Source organism: Macaca thibetana, chromosome 4 (assembly GCF_024542745.1).
Source record: "Macaca thibetana thibetana isolate TM-01 chromosome 4, ASM2454274v1, whole genome shotgun sequence".
Classification (NCBI taxonomy): Eukaryota; Metazoa; Chordata; class Mammalia; order Primates; family Cercopithecidae; genus Macaca; species Macaca thibetana.
Window position 1 is genome coordinate 81,395,595 of NC_065581.1, and position 18,896 is coordinate 81,414,490.

At 37.1% G+C, this 18,896-nt stretch overlaps 1 protein-coding gene across 5 annotated transcripts in view; it reads right to left on the reverse strand.

The window, feature by feature from the left end:
- Positions 1-18,896, reverse strand: part of CEP162 (centrosomal protein 162) — a 457,088-nt gene that overhangs the window by 114,312 nt on the left and 323,880 nt on the right. Inside the window, exon 1 of one of the 5 annotated variants that reach the window (XM_050788108.1) lies at positions 6,058-6,087. The exons of the other annotated variants lie outside the window; for them this stretch is intronic. The gene's annotated coding sequence lies outside the window, so the exon portion shown is untranslated. Of the gene's footprint in view, positions 1-6,057; positions 6,088-18,896 lie in introns of those variants that run through there. 5 annotated transcript variants of the gene reach the window in all.

An 18,896-nucleotide genomic window follows, 5' to 3' on the forward strand; every position in this document is an offset into this window, starting at 1 on the left:
GAAGACCCCATTGCTGAAAGAAATGGAGTGGTGATAACCAGTGGAATGCAATTGCTAAGATTCTCACATGAGGTTGGTTAGGCAGAAGTACAGGTGGAATGTGAGGGGTTACTCATATAGTATGATGGCAATGGTAATTATTAATATTGTAGAATGACTGGATTTTACTAAATGCTTTGGATGCCTTGAAATAAAGACAATTAACGGCTCATGTCAGCCAAAATCAATGTGCATTATAAAAGTTAAGGGCCTATATCAGCATTTGAGGGAATCATCCTTTCCTGAAGCTGCTGTAGAGTATGTGGTGAAAGTCATGCCCAAGATCAAATCATAAGAGTGGCATAGCTGCAAAGGGAATTGAAGCCACAACCTCTCTGGGTCTTCTTTTATCATTATTATTATTATTATTACTATACTTTAAGTTCTAGGGTGCATGTGCATAACATGCAGGTTCGTTACATATGTATACTTGTGCCATGTTGGTGTGCTGCACCCATCAACTCGTCAGCACCCATCAACTCGTCATTTACATCAGGTATAACTCCCAATGCCATCCCTCCCTCCTTCCCCCTCCCCATAATAGGCCCCAGTGTGTGATGTTCCCCTTCCCGTGTCCAAGTGATCTCATTGTTCAGTTCCTACCTATGAGTGAGAACATGCAGTGTTTGGTTTTCTGTTCTTGCGATAGGACTTCATGTCTAAAATACCAAAAGCAATGGCAACTAAGGCCAAAATTGACAAATGGGATCTAATTAAACTAAAGAGCTTCTGCACAGCAAAAGAAACTACCATCAGAGTGAACAGGTAACCTACAGAATGGGAGAAAATGTTTGCAATCTACTCATCTGACAAAGGGCTAATATCCAGAACCTACAAAGAACTCAAACAAATTTACAAGAAAAAAACAACTGCATCAAAAAGTGGGCAAGGGATATGAACAGACATTTCTCAAAAGAAGACATGCGTACAGCCAACAGACACATTAAAAAATGCTCATCATCACTGGCCATCAGAGAAATGCAAATCAAAACCACAATGAGATACCATCTTACACCAGTTAGAATGGTAATCATTAAAAAGTCAGGAAACAACAGGTGCTGGAGAGGATGTGGAGAAATAGGAACACTTTTACACTGTTGGTGGGATTGTAAACTAGTTCAACCATTATGGAAAACAGTATGGTAATTCTTCAAGGATCTAGAACTAGAAGTATCATATGACTCAGCCATCCCATTACTGGGTATATACCCAAAGGATTATAAATCATGCTGCTATAAAGACACGTGCACACGTATATTCATTGCAGCACTATTCACAATAGCAAAGACTTGGAATCAACCCAAATGTCCATCAGTGACAGACTAGATTAAGAAAATGTGGCACGTATACACTGTGGAATACTATGCAGCCATAAAAAAGGATGAGTTTGTGTCCTTTGTAGGGACATGGATGCAACTGAAAACCATCATTCTGGGTCTTCTGAGTCAAGGCTCTGCTAGCAAAAAGTGGAACACTGAACTTGGAATATGGACATTTGGGTAGATAAGTCTGGGAGTCTTGAACTCTCAGATTTCCCTGAACCCTCAGTAACGGTAGAAGCACTCCCATTCTTCTTACTAGAGCAGAACATCCTCTTCTTGCCTGGAGATCTTGAAAAGGCCTAAAAACCCTTATATGAAGAAGGAAACTCACAAGATGATGCTTGTCCTCCTCAAGATCTGTCCGGTCACCATTCATTGTCCCCATGCCAGTAGCTTGGGTCAGGTCTCAAAACACCTCAGCTGGGAAATATAATTCTTTCTCCAGGAAGAAGTGGTTTATAGGAATTGCAGGTCCTAGATTATATGTACTAAAAGAAACCAGGGAAACACATGTAGGGGTAAATTTTGAGGGTGTTTACTGGTGGGGGAAATAAAATAAGCCTGAATAGGGAAGATTTTATTGACATGAGAGCACTCACTCCTGAACTGGGGCTCAATGTCCTAGTAAGGACATCTGGAGCTGGTCTTAATATTCTTCTGAGAAGTTTCCTTGAAGTCTGCATGTGATGATGGCAAATAGGAAAACGATACAGAAATGCTGAAATTGCTTTGGCTGGTATTAAGGAAGAGTTGATAAGTCTCATGAAGATAGGAATGTTAGCATGGATTCATTAGGTCATATCTAGAATCTATCACCCGACTTTGTTCGCTGAGAGGACCCAGAGGACATACCCTTCAATAAGGCAGAAAACAATTTGCTGGTGAGGGGAACATCAGAATCGGAAAATCTTGGTGATGTCTATCCTCCCTAGGTCAGGGTTAGTAATAGGAGATGCTGCTTGAAACTAGTCTCCGTAGTATCAGTAAAGTTATGGGATTTCTCAATGAAAAGTATATGTGGTAATACTAAACTGTCAGAGGCAAGATAGTTGCAATTACTGAAATGGGCAGAAATCTATAGTAGCAGTCCAGCTGTCTTGACCTGCAAGAATCTGTGGCAATGGCTAACAAATTATGGTTTGAGAGATGAGGTACATGGACAGCTGACTGGGCAATTTGTGTGTGTGTGTGTGCAACAACAACCAAAAGATCTTCATATGATCTGCTCCATTAGAATATAAGAAGAATATGAGCATCAGCTATCACAATGGAAAATTCATGTCCTTCATCCAGCTTCTAGATTTATGTAATTTTGTAGACCAAGATCTCACTGGTTAAAAGGCAGGGTGAGTGCCCTTAAGGAAGGACCCTGCATTGTCACATGAATAATTATAAACGTTCTCCCTATCTTTCCACAAAGGGACCTATGACCATTTACTAGGGTAACACTGCACTGAGGAAAGAATTATAGTTAGATTTTTTGAAGACTGTTGAATAAGGAGTATGAACTCACCCTAATACTAACTGTTTTAGAGAGCCAGAAAAGCTTCCATGGTTCTCTAGTTAGAGTGGGAGTGTTTGGAAGCCAGATGAAAACTGGAAATAAGAATAGTTAGACTTTTCAAGGATTGTTGTATAAAAGGTATGAGCTAATACTGATGCCAGGGAACTTGAAATGCTATCATGGCCTACCAGTTAGCATGACGGCATATGGAGGAAAGGTAGAAGAGTCCCAGCCCAAATATGTCTCACACAGGTTTCAGTGGGTCTGTGGCTCACTCTTTGATTGTTTCCCCAGTCCACAAATAAATAATTTATAAAATTTCCAAGTATGTAACTGAAAGGAGTCTTACGTTGGTTCCAGGATCTGTGGAGCCATTGTGGTAGGACGTACTAAGTGGAAGTCTCTGAAAACATGCCACCACCATCCAAGTGAGTAAATCAGAATCAAGACCTCTTCATTGGGGGGATGGCAGAGACTAGCACCTCTGTGTATTTGGAAAATATTGTCTTTTAAATCACCTTTGGAAAAAAACATCAAAAGCAGTTAGTATGCACTTGGGTAAGATAATAGTTTACATTCCCAATTTCCCCCATGGCTGTATTAACTCTGCTGTTCTGTATCACAATGTAGCCTGTAGGAAACTTAATTGGCTTGTCATCTCATAACATCATGATGGTCTGCTATATTGATGGCATCATGATAATTGCACTAGATAAGGAGGAAGTGGCAATTATTCTAGATGCCCTAATTAGGCACATGAACACCAGAGGGTGGGATATGAACCCTACAAAATTTTAGACTACTGCCATATTTTCGAAGTTTTAGATGATTATAAAAGATAAAGATGAAAAACAAATTGCTACACATTGGAACCTCCCACCCAGAAAAAGGCATAGTGCTTCATGGGCTCTTGTAGATTTTAAAAGCAGCATATACTGCATTTGAGAGTATTATACTAACCCATTTATTGGACTTTGTTGTTACCTAGAGCAATAGAATGGTCTGTAACAGGTCCAGATAGTAGTGTAAGTGTGCTAGAAGCTTGGTCCACATGACCCAGAAAATCTGATAGTAGCTAGCAATACCCGTGGTAAATAAGGGTGTGTTAAACATTCCCCAAACCTCAGTTGTATAGTCAGAAGACAGATCAGTAGATAGTGAAGAAGATCGTTTTTTCTGCTCTTGGAAACTACTTGCCAATTTGAAAAGTTTTTAGTGTGTTACTTGGTCCTGAGTGGCTGAGTGCTTGACCATTAGTGTTTTAAAACCACAGTGCAATCAAATTAGAACTCAGTATTAAGAAATTCACTCAAAACTCCACAACTTCATGGAAACTGAACAACCTGCTCCTGAATGACCAGTGGGTAAATAACGACTTGAAGGCAGAAATAAAGAAGTTCTTTGAAACCAATGAGAACAAAGACACAATATACCAGAATCTCTGGGACACAGCTAAAGTAGTGTTTAGAGGGACATTTGTAGCACTGCATATCCACAGGAGAAAGTGAGAAAGATCTAAAATCGACACCCTAACATCACAATTAAAAGAACTAGAGAAGGAAGAGCAAACAATTTCAAAAGCTAGCAGAGGACAAGAAATAACTAAGATTAGAGCAGAACTAAAGCAGATAGAAACACGAAAATCCCTTCAAAAAAATCAATGAATTCAAGACGGGTTTTTTTGAAAAGATTTACAAAATAGACCGCTAGCCAGACTAATAAAGAAGAAAAGAGAGAATAATCAAATAGACACAATAAAAAATATTAAAGGGGATATCACCACTGATGCAAAAGAAATACAAACTACCATCAGAGAATACTATGAACACATCTACGCAAATAAATTAGAAAATCTAGAAAAAATGGATAAATTCCTGGACACTTACACCCTCCCAAGACTAAATCAGGAAGAAGTCAAATCCCTGAATAGACAAATAACTGCCTCTGAAATTGAGGCAGTGATTAATAGCCTACCGACCAAAACAAGTCCAGGACCAGACGGATTCACAGCCAAAATAAACCAGAGGTACAAACAGGAGCTGGTACCATTCCTTCTGAGACTATTCCAAACAATAGAAAAAGAGGGAATCCTCCCTAACTCTTTTTGTGAGGCCAGCATCACCCTGATACCTAAACCTGGCAGAGACACAACAAAAAAAGAAAATTTCAGACAAATATCCCTGATGAACATCGATGCAAAAATCTTCAGTAAAATACTGGAAAACTGAATCCAGCAGCACATCAAAAGACTTATCCACCATGATCAAGTCGGCTTCATCCCTGGGATACAAGGCTGGTTCAACATATGCAAAACAATAAAAGTAATCCATCATGTAAACAGAACCAATGACAAAAACCACATGATTGTCCCAATAGTTGCATAAAAGGCCTTTGACAAAATTCAAGACCTCTTCATGCTAAAAACTCTCAATAAACTAGGTATTGATGGAACATATCTCGAAATAATAAGAGCTATTTATTACAAACCCACAGCCAATATACTGAATGGGCAAAAGCTGGAAGCATTCCCTTTGAAAACCAGCAAAAGACAAGGATGCCCTCTCTCACCAGTCTTATTTAACATAGTATTGGAAGTTCTGGCCACGGTAAACGGGCAACAGAAAGAAATAAAGTGTATTCAAATAGGAAGAGAGGAAGTCAAATTGTCTTGTTTGCAGATGACATGATTGTATATTTAGAAAACCCCATCGTCTCAGCCCCGAACCTCCTTAAGCTGATACGCAACTTTGGCATAGTCTTAGGATACAAAATCAATGTGCAAAAATCACAAGCATTCCTATACACCAATAATAGACAACCAGAGATCCAAATCATGAGTGAATTCCCATTCACAATTGCTTCAAAGAGAATAAAATACCTAGGAATCCAACTTACAAGGGATGTGAAGGACCTCTTCAAGGAGAACTACAAACCACTGCTCGAGGAAATAACAGAGGACATAAACAAATGGAAAAACATTCCATGCTGATGAATAGGAAGAATCAATATCATGAAAATGGCCATACTGCCCAAAGTAATTTATAGATTCAATGCCATCCCCATCAAGCTACCATTGACTTTCTTCACAGAACCAGAAAAAAACTACTTTAAATTCTGTATGAAACCAAAAAAGAGCCCCTACAGCCAAGACAATCTTAAGCAAAAAGAACAAAGCTGGAGGCATCATACTACCTGACTTCAAACTATACTACAAGGCTACAGTAACCAAAACAGCATGGTACTGGTACCAAAACTGAGATATAGACCAATGGAACAGAACAGAGGCCTCAGAAATAATGCTACACATCTACAACCATCTGATCTTTGACAAACCTGACATAATCAAGCAATGGGGAAAGGATTCCTATTTAATAAATGGTGCTGGAAAAACTGACTAGCCACATGCAGAAAACTGAAACTGGACCCCACCTTACACCTTATACAAAAATTAACTCAAGGTGGCTTAAAGACTTAAATGTTAAACCCAAAACCACAAAAACCCTAGAAGAAAACCTAGGCAATATGATTCAGGACATAGGCATGGGCAAAGACTTCATGAATAAAACACCAAAAACAATGGCAACAAAAGCCAAAATTGACAAATGGGATCTAATTAAACTAAAGAGCTTCTGCTCAGCAAAATAAACTATCATCAGAGTGAACAGGCAACCTACAGAATGGGAGAAAATTTTTGCACCCTATTCATCTGACAAAGGCTGATATTTAGAATCTACAAGGAACTTAAACTAATTTACAAGAAAAAAACAAACGACCCCATCAAAAAGTGGGCAAAGGACATGAATTGACACTTCTCAAAAGAAGACATTCATGCAGCCAACAAACATATGAAAAAAAAGCTTATCATCACTGGTCATTAGAGGAATTGCAAATCAAAACCACAATGAGATACCATCTCACACCAGTTAGAATGGGGATCAACAAAAAGTCAGGAAACAATAGATGCTGGAGAGGATTTTCAGAAATAGGAATGCTTTTACACTGTTAGTGGGAGTGTAAATTAGTTCAACCGTTGTGGAAGACAGTGTGGTGATTCCTCAAGGATCTAGAACCAGAAATATCATTTGACCTGGCAATCCCATTACTGGGTATGCACCCAAAGGATTATAAATCATTCTACTATAAAGATACATGCACACGTATGTTATTGCAGCACTATTCACAATAGCAAAGACTTGGAACCAACCCAAATGCCCATCAATGTTAGACTGGATAAAGAAAATGTGGCACATATACACCATGGAGTATTATGCAGCCATAAAAAAGGATGAGTTCATGTCCTTTGCAGGGACATGGATGAAGCTGGAAGCCATCATTCTCAGCAAACTAACACAGGAACAGAAAACCAAACACCACATGTTCTCGCACATAAGTGGGAGCTGAGCAATGAGAACATATGGACATAGGGAGGGGAACATCCCACAGTGGCTCCTGTTGTGGGGTTAGGTGCTAGGGGAGGGATAGCATTAGGAGAAATACCTAACATAGATGACAGGTTGATGGGTGTAGCAAACCACCATGGCACGTGTATACCTATGTAACAAACCTGCACATTCTGCACCTGTAACCCAGAACTTAAAGTATAATTTTAAAAAAGTGGAAGAAAAGGAAGGAAAGTCATACAACATGAATGAACCTTGAAAATATTATGCTACATTAAATAAACCAGTCATAAAAAGATAAATATTATATGATTCTACTTATATAAGGTACATAGAGTCATCAAATTAATAGAGACAAAAAGCAGAATGGTGGTGGTCAGGGACTCGGGGGAGGGAGGAATGCAAAATTATTGTTAATGGGTATGAAGTTTCAGTTTGAGAAGATGAAAAGTTCTGGAAATGGATGGTGGTTAAAGTTGTGATATGAAAAGTACTTAATGACACTGAACTATACACTTCAAACTGGATAAGATGGCAACTTTTATGTATCTTTTATCACAATTTAGAAACATATATTTAAAGCATTTAAGGATATAATAGAAGAAAGCTTTCCTGAAATAAAGAAATATAAAGCCAAAAAGAAAAAAAAAAGAAAAAAAATTAAATGGCAAAGTGATTATGTGACTAGAGCTATATCAAACTGAGAATTATCAGCTTTATCAAGTCTAACATCAAATAGGCACAGCAGAAATTCACTGTATTGTGGAAACGGTACAAGGCCTGAGCAGGTACAGAACATAGAAGTAATGTACTTTACCTAAATGGATGAACAAGACTCGATAACTATCCCTTTCACACTATGCTGCTTCCTGATTCACACAGGAATTCCTCTTTCTGTTACCTCGTGAGTATTTCCTATGACCATTTAATGAAGGAGAAAATACCCTGGCCTGGTTCATACGTGAATAAGGGTGATATATTGATGCCAACCACATTTAGACTGTTGTTAGTCTACTGCTACACTCACAGGTATCCCTAAAGAAATGTAGTACACAGAAATTCTCCCAATGCAAAGAGTTCTAAGCAGAGCACGTTTTCAGTTACTTACACGGAGACAGTCATGGCCTGAGGTATTATCTATAGCATATACATAGACTACTGGGTAGTGACAAATGGCTTTGCTTCTTGCTCAGGGGCCTTGATAAAAACAAGATCAAAAGATCAAAGGCAAGTATATCTGGGGAAAGACGCATGTGGATGGATTTATGGGAGTGGATACATGGCATGCACATTTGATATGGTTTGGCTGTGTCCCCACTCAAATCTCATTTTGAACTCCCATGTTGTCAGGGGGACCTGGTGGGAGGTGTTGAATCATGGGGCAGGTCTTTTCCTGTGCTGGTTTTGTGATGATGGATGAGTTTTGTGAGATCCAATGGTTATAAAAAGAGGAGCTTCCTTACACAAGCTCTCTTCTCTTGCCTGCCGCCTTGTGAGATGTGCTTTCACTTTCCATCATGATTGTGAGGCCGCCCCAGACACATGGAACTGTAAGTCCATTAAAACTTTTTCTTTTGAAAATTACCCAGTCTTGAGTGTGTCTTTATCAGCAGCGTGAAAATGGACTAGTACAGTATTGCTGTGCCTCATGTTAATGTTCACTAATGAGCACTCTAAATAAGAGGTACATGACAACAAATAACACAGGTTAGGTTTCTCTGTGGAAGTGAGCTGTACTCTCTTTCACTTTTACATACCTCACTGCTTGGATACTTGGTTTGTGAACAAATTTGCCACCACAGCTGGAAAACAGGCTATTAAGGGGCACGGCTCCTTAATGATGATCTAACTACTCCCCCGTGTTGAATGCCCAGCTTGTCAGTAGTAGAGGCTGGTGGTGAAAGCTCAATATGAAATTGTCAGAGTCTAGCCAGTCATTTCATATCAGATTAATTTTATTAGATCCTTTCCACCATGGAGATGGCAACAATTCATCCTTGCTGGAATTAAAACCTACTATAGTAATGGATTTGCATTCCCTGCCAGTAAATCCTCCACCAGCACCACCAACTGAGGGTTTGCAGAAAGTGTTACCTATTGCCATGGCATCTGTCACAACATTGTCTCTACCCAAGTGGCTCATTTTATGGCAAAGGTGGTTCAGAATGGGTGCATGATGATGGAATCCAATGGGATTACTAAATACCTCATCACTCGGAAGCAGATGACCTATGGTAAAAGAGCCTGTGGAAGACTCAGCTGAAGTTCCAGGTTGGGATAGGATGAGATGCATGTATGTATTACATCAGTGGCTGACATACGATGCTGTGTCCTTTAAGCTAGAATACATAGATTCAGGAACCAAGGGGTAGAAGTATAATTTGTCCCTTTCACCGTTACTCCCAGGTGACTTATTTGTAAGGCTTGGGCTTCCTGCCTTTGAAATCTTAGGCTTTGCTGGATTAGAGGTCCTGGTTCCCAGGAGGCTGAGCACCTCTGCCAGAGAATGTGGTAAGAGTCCCACAGAAATTGACTATCTCTTGCTGACTATATCTTTGGGCTCTTCATTCCAGGATTGGACTCCTCATTCCTGGATCAGCAGGCAAAAGAAAATTAATATAGCTGAAAGTCTAGTCTATCCTTATATATGTAAAGAGCCAGTGTAACTGGAGGCAGAGAGGACTATCCAGGGACTTGACTGATGCATCTCCTGGTGTTTTCATGCCAGGTGATAATAGTGAACTGGTAGTTATGGCAACTACGTCCTGATAAGGGAAAAGCAAGCCTTGAGAATAAAGATCTGGATTACTCTACCAGGCAAGAAACCTTAAATTAGTTGAGATGGTGGCCAAGGGCAAGAGAGATCTAGCATTGGTAACGGAAGACAGAGATAATACCTTTCAATAAAGTCTGGGGACCATCTGTAGCAGGGGTTGTAGCTAGTTCCAGAAACCCTCCTGCAGAGATTGTGGCTGGCCAGCTCCTTAAAGGGGACTCTGCGATAGACTGAACTTAAGGAAGAGAAAAGATAGATCTGAGTAGTGCAAAAGATCTACTGTATCAGATAACACTGTGTGTGTCCTTCAAATCCTCTTGGTGCCACATCTTACTGCAGTCCCTGTTTCAACAACCAATTCTTGTAGACTTTGACCAGCTTCCTGCAGGTGCAGCTGAAGAGTGCCTCACTTTTAACCAAGGTGTGAGCTTCTCACTTCCTTCCTTGGAACTTTTCTGACATTGAATTGTGAAATGTTCATTGAAATGCCACACATACACAAGTTGCAAGTGGTTATGTGGTAGTCAAAGTCCCAGGAACCACCTTCACTCATGGGGAGGGGAAGCCCATGGAGAAATGATACTCTTTTCTTCATGCATTTAATTATGCCTTCTCAAAAGATCTTTGAATCCAGCACAGGTTAGCCATAGCTGCAGTCATTTGACAATGAATTCTTGTTTCAGCTTTCTCATTTTCCCTGTTTTTGTTCCCCCGATCATATAACTGCTCTCTGGGTCCATGTTCCCAGATAAATTCCTTGTGAGCAAGCCTTTTTCGGAGAAACTCAGGCCTAGACAACAATCTTATTAACTAAGTTGAAACAATAAATGAATCTAAAGAATTCAGGTTTTAACATGCAAGTCTGCTTTCTTACTCATAACTACAGAGATTTAGGAAGAGTTATGATTTTTTAATTAAAATATTTGTTTCAACTTATCTAAACTCTATTATTTATTCAGTTTATATTTGAGAGCGGGTAGTCATTGTGAGCTGCTATATCACTAAAGTGTTCATTCTTCTACGTAAATCACACACATTATTAGAGACTCACATGCTGTGAATAAGAGGCTTCTAAGAAAACACTTTGGAGTAGTATGAAATTGCCCAACATTACTTCCATATTGTTGAATAATTGATGCTGTTACATTCTCAAGGTAAATAAATATAAAAAGAAGGAGAAAGTTCTTCAATAATAAGGTAAATGGAATTTGTGGCATTATTTCTGATAGTATTTGTAATGTCAGTTTATACTTTCACCATCAGAGGTCATGAAAGGACAGTTTAGAGCAGAAAATGTGAGCTTTGTTGAAAATAAATTTAAGTTTGAAATTTAAACTGGAACTTTTTTTAGAAGGCCTTTTTAAAAAAGAAGTCACAATCTACTTAATGCCATTTGTAAATGAAGAAAAATAATTTTTAAGAATAAAAGTATCTGGTGGATTCCAAGAACATCCGGTTAATTATTGACTTTAGTGCTCTCAATTTATATTTTAAGAGCAATTTTAAAGTGCAAAGTATTGTTGACTACTTGTCTTTCAAATATAAATATATTTAATTTCAGTTGGGTTTGTGGGGTCTATAATTGATAAAAGTATTCTATTTTTTTTAAAAAGGAAAGAAATTAAGTGAAATGAAAATATAGAAGTGTTTTGCAATATATTTCTTAGTAACATAGCATGGACTTCATAAATTTACATCTGAGATCCTGATGATGCAAAATGTGTCTGTTATCTTGTCAATAATAATAAACTACATTTAAAATATCTACTATTAATATGTATTTTGGCTAAGTCATAGGTAGCATGTATTGATTTAAAACTTCTCTTGCTCTAGTTAAATTATTAGACATGCAAAAACTAGTATGTTAAAATAATTTACATTTGGGTTTTAGAAACACAAAGTCATCAGTTTTCGTTGTTCCTTTTAGTTTATATTTAAAACTCCTTATAAAATGGTAAGTTTTGCATTAACAAAAAGTTAATGTTTTGCATTAACATAGTTTATGCTTTAAAAAATACTGTGGCACATGAAATAAGTGAGTCAGAAAAAGACTAATACTATCTGATTGCACTTATATGAAGTACCAAGAGTAGTCAAATTTATAGAGACAGAAAGTAAAATAGTGGTTGCCAGGGGCTGGGGATAGGAGAGAATGGAGAGTTGTTATTTAATGAGTGTGGAGTTTCAGTTTTGCAAGATTTCTGGAGATTTGTTGCACAGCAATGTGAATGTACTTAACATCAGTAACCATATACTTAAATGATTAAGATGGTAAATTTTACGTTACTCTATAAGTATTTTGCATTAATTAAAAGAAATGGGGATAAAAAACACTGTGACCCATGAGTTGACATTAAACAATCAAAATCCTCTCCACTAAAGTTGGAGTGCAACGTTACCAGCATTTGTGGTCTGCCTTTGCTGCCTCTTGACAACACTGGGTCTGGCCAGCCAAAGGAGCCACCAGTGGGCAAAAGGAACCCCTGCAGGGCTGAGGCCTGGTTTAGAGAAATAATATTTGATTTATACGAAGAGTTTATACTAAAATGTGGCACCATCCATTCCAAATTCCTCATTCATTCAATAGGTACAACAATAGCTTTTACATTATACCATAGAGTTGTGAGAGCTAAATGAGTTAAAACATACACAAATGTTGAATAGTACCTTGTACATAACAATGCTTAATACACATTAGCTGTTCTTACATTGATTGTTATTTGTGAATAACAATCACAAATCACACCCTATAGCATACGTAGCAAGCAATGATTTGATACCTATTATTATTATGGCCATTATTATGTGTACTTTTCTTCCAGCAGAGAGTATAGAAAGATATTTTTCATTTGTTTCATAGTGCCCCAGAAAGGGCTGTCAAAACTATCAGAAAGTCTTAAAAATAATAAAAACATAACTCCATGACTAAGTAGAGGAATCTATTTTTATGAACTATTTGTTTAAACAGCTAAACCTTAGTCTTCACAAATGTCCATACAATTGTCCCTCCCCTCAATTCTGTCTTCTTTTTTGAGTCAGTTCTATCTTACTTGGTTTACTGTCTAATCTTCCTGTGGCTCTCATGTTTAAGGAGTCTCCATGAGGCTACTAGGTGCAGCCTACTGCTATCTGATAGCATTCTCTTTACCTGCAGGGACCATGGTAAAGAGGCAGGGTTGGCAAGAAGTTGGATGAGCACCTATCAGGATCTGGAGTTTGAGAAATTTTTACCAGAGACTTTGTTATTTTAATTCATGCTCCTTTATGGATACTAGTAACTATTTTAATTAATTATTTAGGTATTTAAAAATAGTTTTGGACTTTTGTTGTTCACTCTTCCTTCATTCATTAATATATTTGGGGTTCATCAATTTTAATACAAAACATAGCATTTAGACATGAAAATAGGTTCACTACCTGTGCAAAACCTGCTACTTGTGCAAAAAAATGTGTTCTGTGTGTTGAGAATGATTTCACTCAATTTTTTGTTTGTTTTTAGTTATGTATCAATCTTAACAGGAAAATAGAAATTAATATTTGATATGAAATGGTAGAAAATTTTAATTTTTTCATAAAGTCTTTCTTTGAAGAACTCCTTTATCCAGAAAGTCAAAACACACATACATTTTCTAGTCACCATATAAATCTCATTGATGAAAAACAAAGTTTCTTTGAAAGAAAAAGAAAATATAAAGAGACTGTTTCTACAATTCTACCAAACCTTTCACCAATGCTTCCAACAAGTTCCAAAATGAATTTCAGCCCCATCCCCTCCCTTGTTTGCCCTCTGCAGGAGTTTTTAATGAGCAAGGAACTGCTTCTAAGGGTGAAAGCCAAAGGAAAGAAAATCCTGAATAGTCCACCACCTGCATTATTCCACATGTAATAATCAAGAATACTGAGAATAGCATTAGTTCTGTAACACTACTGCTTTATTAAAGAAGCCTATTCAACTTTACAAAAACTGCAGAAAGAGCAAAAGAACCATCCAATTCAGGTTTATTTTATGCCCACAGCCAAGTTTTCAGTGACCTTCTAATACTTTAAGTTGGGAACAACAATTTTTCTTAGTTTATATATCTAGTAAAAAAAGTTATCTTATTTACTTTTAAAATTTTATTTATTTGTTTAATGTATGCCCTTTCTCTTTTTCTTACCCGATTATAAAGTTTCTGAGGTTGGGTGTAGTGTTATTAACTTTTATATTATACCAATGTGTGGTTGTCAAAACTATTGGCTATATTGCCTATTGGTCCAATTTATTATCTAATGATTGAAGTCAAAACTTAAGACACCTTGAATGTTTAACACATCTTGAATGAATGTCATGTGTATGGGATGATGCTTCTCTCCCTCTCAATCCTCACTGCCACCTTCTAATCTTCCTGAATGTATTAGGTTAGAGAAATTGTTCTTTAGTCTAAGCAGGAACAAGCACATTATTTCCAGGCAGGAGTCCAGTTCCAAAAGATATATGGTGATCTTTTCTTGCTCTAATTTCAATGATAGCAATGATGACAAATGTCTAAGGTAGTACAATGAGAGATGTGGGAAGCTGTGGCATCTCCTCCACCAACTCAACAGTTACTCAGAGTTCACCTGTTTGTTTTCTTGCCTCCCAGGGTCTAGTAAATTGATGAATAAGTTAATTATTTTAATTTGGATAAATATTGCCTCAATGGGAACATTCTTTCATTTGGGCTCTCAATTCTGAAAGGCTTGGAATTAATAAAATATCTTGACTAATTGCCTACTGCTGCAGAATAGGGTTCCTCAGAGTGAGCATGAGCATTGGTGATGACCTTTGGGTTAGGGACCTGTCCTACTGTCTTTGGGAAGCTGGAGGAAGCCTTGCTACTTTTACCACATTTTTCTCATAAGTTAATATAACCTTGAAAGTGACTTTCTTTAGCAGTTTCATTTCCTTCATCTTATGCAAAAAACACCTTTAGACTCTTTGCCTACTCTGAAAGCCATTTGCAACACACAGGTAAAAGTGTAGGTTTATGCTCCTCTCTTCTTTTTCCTCCAAGGAAGAGAGATGTTAATGATCTTTCTTTTTTCTTTCTTTCTTTCCTTCCTTCCTTCCTTCCTTCCTTCCTTCCTTCCTTCCTTCCTTCCTTCCTTCCTTCCTTCCTTCCTTCCTTCCTTCCTTTCTTTTTCTTTCTTTTTTTTCCTTCTCTTCCTTCCTTCCTTCCTTCCTTCCTTCCTTCCTTCCTTCCTTCCTTCCTTCCTTCCTTCCTTCCTTCCTTCCTTCCTTCCTCTCCCTCTCTTTCTTTCTTTCTTTTTTTCTTTCTTTCTTTCTTTCTCTCTCTCTCTTTCTTTCTCTTCTTTTTTTTTTGAAAAACACTTTTAGTTTTGGGGGTACACGTGCAAGTTTGTTGTACAGGTAAATCACATATTGTGGGTGCTTGGTGTACAGACTATTTTGTTACCCAGGTAATAAGCATGGTACTCAATAAGTAGTTTTTTGACCCTCACCTTCCTCTCACCCTCCACTCTCTTACCCTTAAGTAGGACCTGGTGTCTATTGTTCTTTCTTTGTGTCTGTGCATATTATTTTTCTTAAAAAGGAGAATAAAACCCATGAGAATCTGGCCTCCATATCCCAAGGTTGTTTCTGAATCTTAATACTCTTCTAAAGGAGATAAATTTCATCTAATTTTAGTTGAAATTGAATCTTTTGTTTAAAAATATATAATAGGTATACTGCAGGCAATGAAGAAGAAATAAAGTCATGTATTGGCATTACTAACTTTAACCTGGGGTTTAAAAAACATGTTATTTTATGTAAATTGAAGAAGAGGTCATAGGCTGATTTAAGATGAAGGGCTCTCATGAGGTAGTCTCAGCTGTGGTTTAACTGTGGAAGTGAACCTTATTTTATAGAGCTCGGAAATGTCACTATCATGAATATACTTTGAACCAAAACATCCAGTGGATTTGTTCTGATACTGGGAATGTGGTAGACAGGCAACCAGAGATGTCTGCCATCATAGAGGATTAAGCTGGAAGGTCTGAGAACTCCCAGGCCTCCCTGCAGTGGAGCCACAGCCTGGTGAATCACATGGGTGGGGAGGCAGGGTTGGCAGGGACTAACAGGAAATGAAACCATTTAGGAACAGGCAACTGAGAACAGTAGCATCCGAACATTGGAAGATAATTGTATACTTTTGGGTCAGATCAACAGCCTTTTAAGTTCTGGATAACCCAACCAGAATGTACTGCTAATTTGAGTTTGTTTTACATTTTTAGTTCTGGCAACTTTTCAAGAAGAAAAGGCTATTTTCTTTTCTTTTTTTGAAAAGTTCCCTAGTCTTTACAGATGAAATCTTTGGAAATGATAGAATTTCAAATATCAGATCTAAAATTGTAATATACATGTTATAAAATATTTATATATAAGCACATAGAAAAATGCATAGGACGTACAACAAAGATGGATTGGGCCGACCAAATTTGATTTATTTCATTTTCTTTATATTGCACTTTATTATATTTTCTAGTTATTTCTATTGAATGTGTAGTCTTTCCTGAAGTTTAGAAAAAAAGTAAAAATACTAATATATGAAACACCAAAGTATGCACCACCCTTGCTTACAATTTGTTATTTTTGCTTGAGATTTACTTTTGAAGAAATAAATTATTCAAGATAAAAATTTTATATTCTATTTCCATTTTAAAATTCATTTATAATCAGAAAAAAGCAATAAAACCTTTAATTTTCTGAGAAGTTATTGTCAACATGATTGCATTTTACATGTTTTTGTCTGCCCTAAGAATAGCTCTTATGTGAGAGTTTTCTATTTAAAAAAATTCAGAATATGGAATAATAAGTAAACTTACAAGAATATTTATAGTTTACATGAAAATAAAGTAAGTTATTTTATGTTTGTAATAAAGATTTTATGTTGTGAAAAAGTTCTAAAATAATAATGCTCTAATAATAAAATAAATATAAAAATAGGAATGTCAGAGATGCAGGTTGAGACTTGTAATAAATTTCTTCTTTTCTTTGTTATTTATTTAATGAATCCGAATCTTGTTCCTAAGGCTGGAAACATATATTACTTGATTTTTGGGTGTAGTGGACCAAATGCAAGGACCCATGGTGAGAATGAGAATGCAATTTAGAGAAAGAAGTAGGGGAAGGAGTTAATCGTCAATGTACTCAAGTCAATAATAATAGTTTCATAAAAATACTGTTCACATATGAACTGGCAGAACATGTTATGACAGAGCCCAAACAAGACTAGATGGAATTTAAAATTTTTGAAAAGTCCAAATTAAAAAATTTTATCAAAATAAATCTCTGAGAACTCCTGGAGTTCCAAAGAGTCCCAGGAACACTGATGAAAACTGTAACTTGGGGGATGAAGCAGTGAGTTTAAGTGTGTGTAAAAACAATATATCACCGACTCTTACACCAATAGAACAATGACATTTTCCCTTGAATTTATGCATAATTACTCCTCATCCAATTTTACCGTTTCAACTATTGTGTCATTTACCTTTCCAATGTTATCTATTTCAGTGTAATTTCCTTTTAGCAAGTTTGGCTCATGTTGGCAGAATAATTACTGTGACCACTATCTCTCATGTCTAAGGAATAATACTTCTGTGTGTCTCCAAGGGCATCCAGATGACAATTGACAATCGTGTTTGCTGAAGAATCGTATTGCTTTAAAAATCTCTAAAACCATGAACATTATTCACAAATGCTGTGACCTCTAGTTAATATTAGTAATGTATATTGTATGTTATCTTCCATTATTGACCAAAAAAAAAAAGAATCTTGACATGTAATTTATTATCTTTAGATTGTAATATCTATAATACATGCTGAAGATAATCCTATCTTTATATTGTTATACTCACATATTGTCCAATATTATTTTAAAGAGTTCCAAGAATTTTGTCTCATTTGTAATCTGTGAAAGCTTTGTAGAGGCAATGGGCTCTTTACTGTCTTCATAGCAAAAAGAGGACAATGTTGATTTTAGTGTGTATGAGTACTATTCTATAGAATTTAAATGCTCTTGAAATTGCTTTAACCTTCACCTGTGAAATAATGGAACACTTTTCCCAAGATTGCTACAGTACCCAGTTCATAACTGGTTCAGGCAGTAAAATAACTGCACGTAAATCTTGGTATAGATGTAACTTTAGCAGAATGCTAAAGGTCGCATCATAGTGCAGGTTAGAACTGAGAATCGAGTTGGGAGGTGCTGCCTATAAGACTGATGGCCAATGTTCACACCAGGAATGTCTTCCAGTTTGCAATTGTCTTGTGAAGTTCTGGAAGTATCTGTTCCTGACACTGGGCAAGAGAAGGAAGGTGCTTCTGCTACTGACAATCGAGGCCAGTGTCTTCTAGGAGTCTCCCATAGACTTTAACACATTCTTCCAAGGGGAGCCACAAAAATTATACAACAAACTTTATTGGAGACACATTTTGTCCCTGGCACAATGCTTGACTCTGAAGGCACAGAGATAAAAGACATAGTCCCTGCCAAGAGAAACTTACTGTCGAGATGGGAAACAGAATTGTGAAATGACACAATAATAACCGCAACACACTGTAAGAAATGCTACAATAAACTATTATGACTACAAAAAACAAACAAACCAAAGAGGCACCAGTTCTGCCTAGAGGTGCCAGCAGGGTGGCATTAGACCATGGAAAGATAGATGCCCCTTGTTAGAAAATAATGAAGATCTTTTCAAATGTAGAAAACAATGTGAAGAGGCAAACACAGCATGCTCTTCTTTGGAGCATGTTGTATAGCCTGAATAGCTGAAGCATAGATCACACTGCTATTGCTTTATGGTATCCAGCATCTACTTTCATTTTT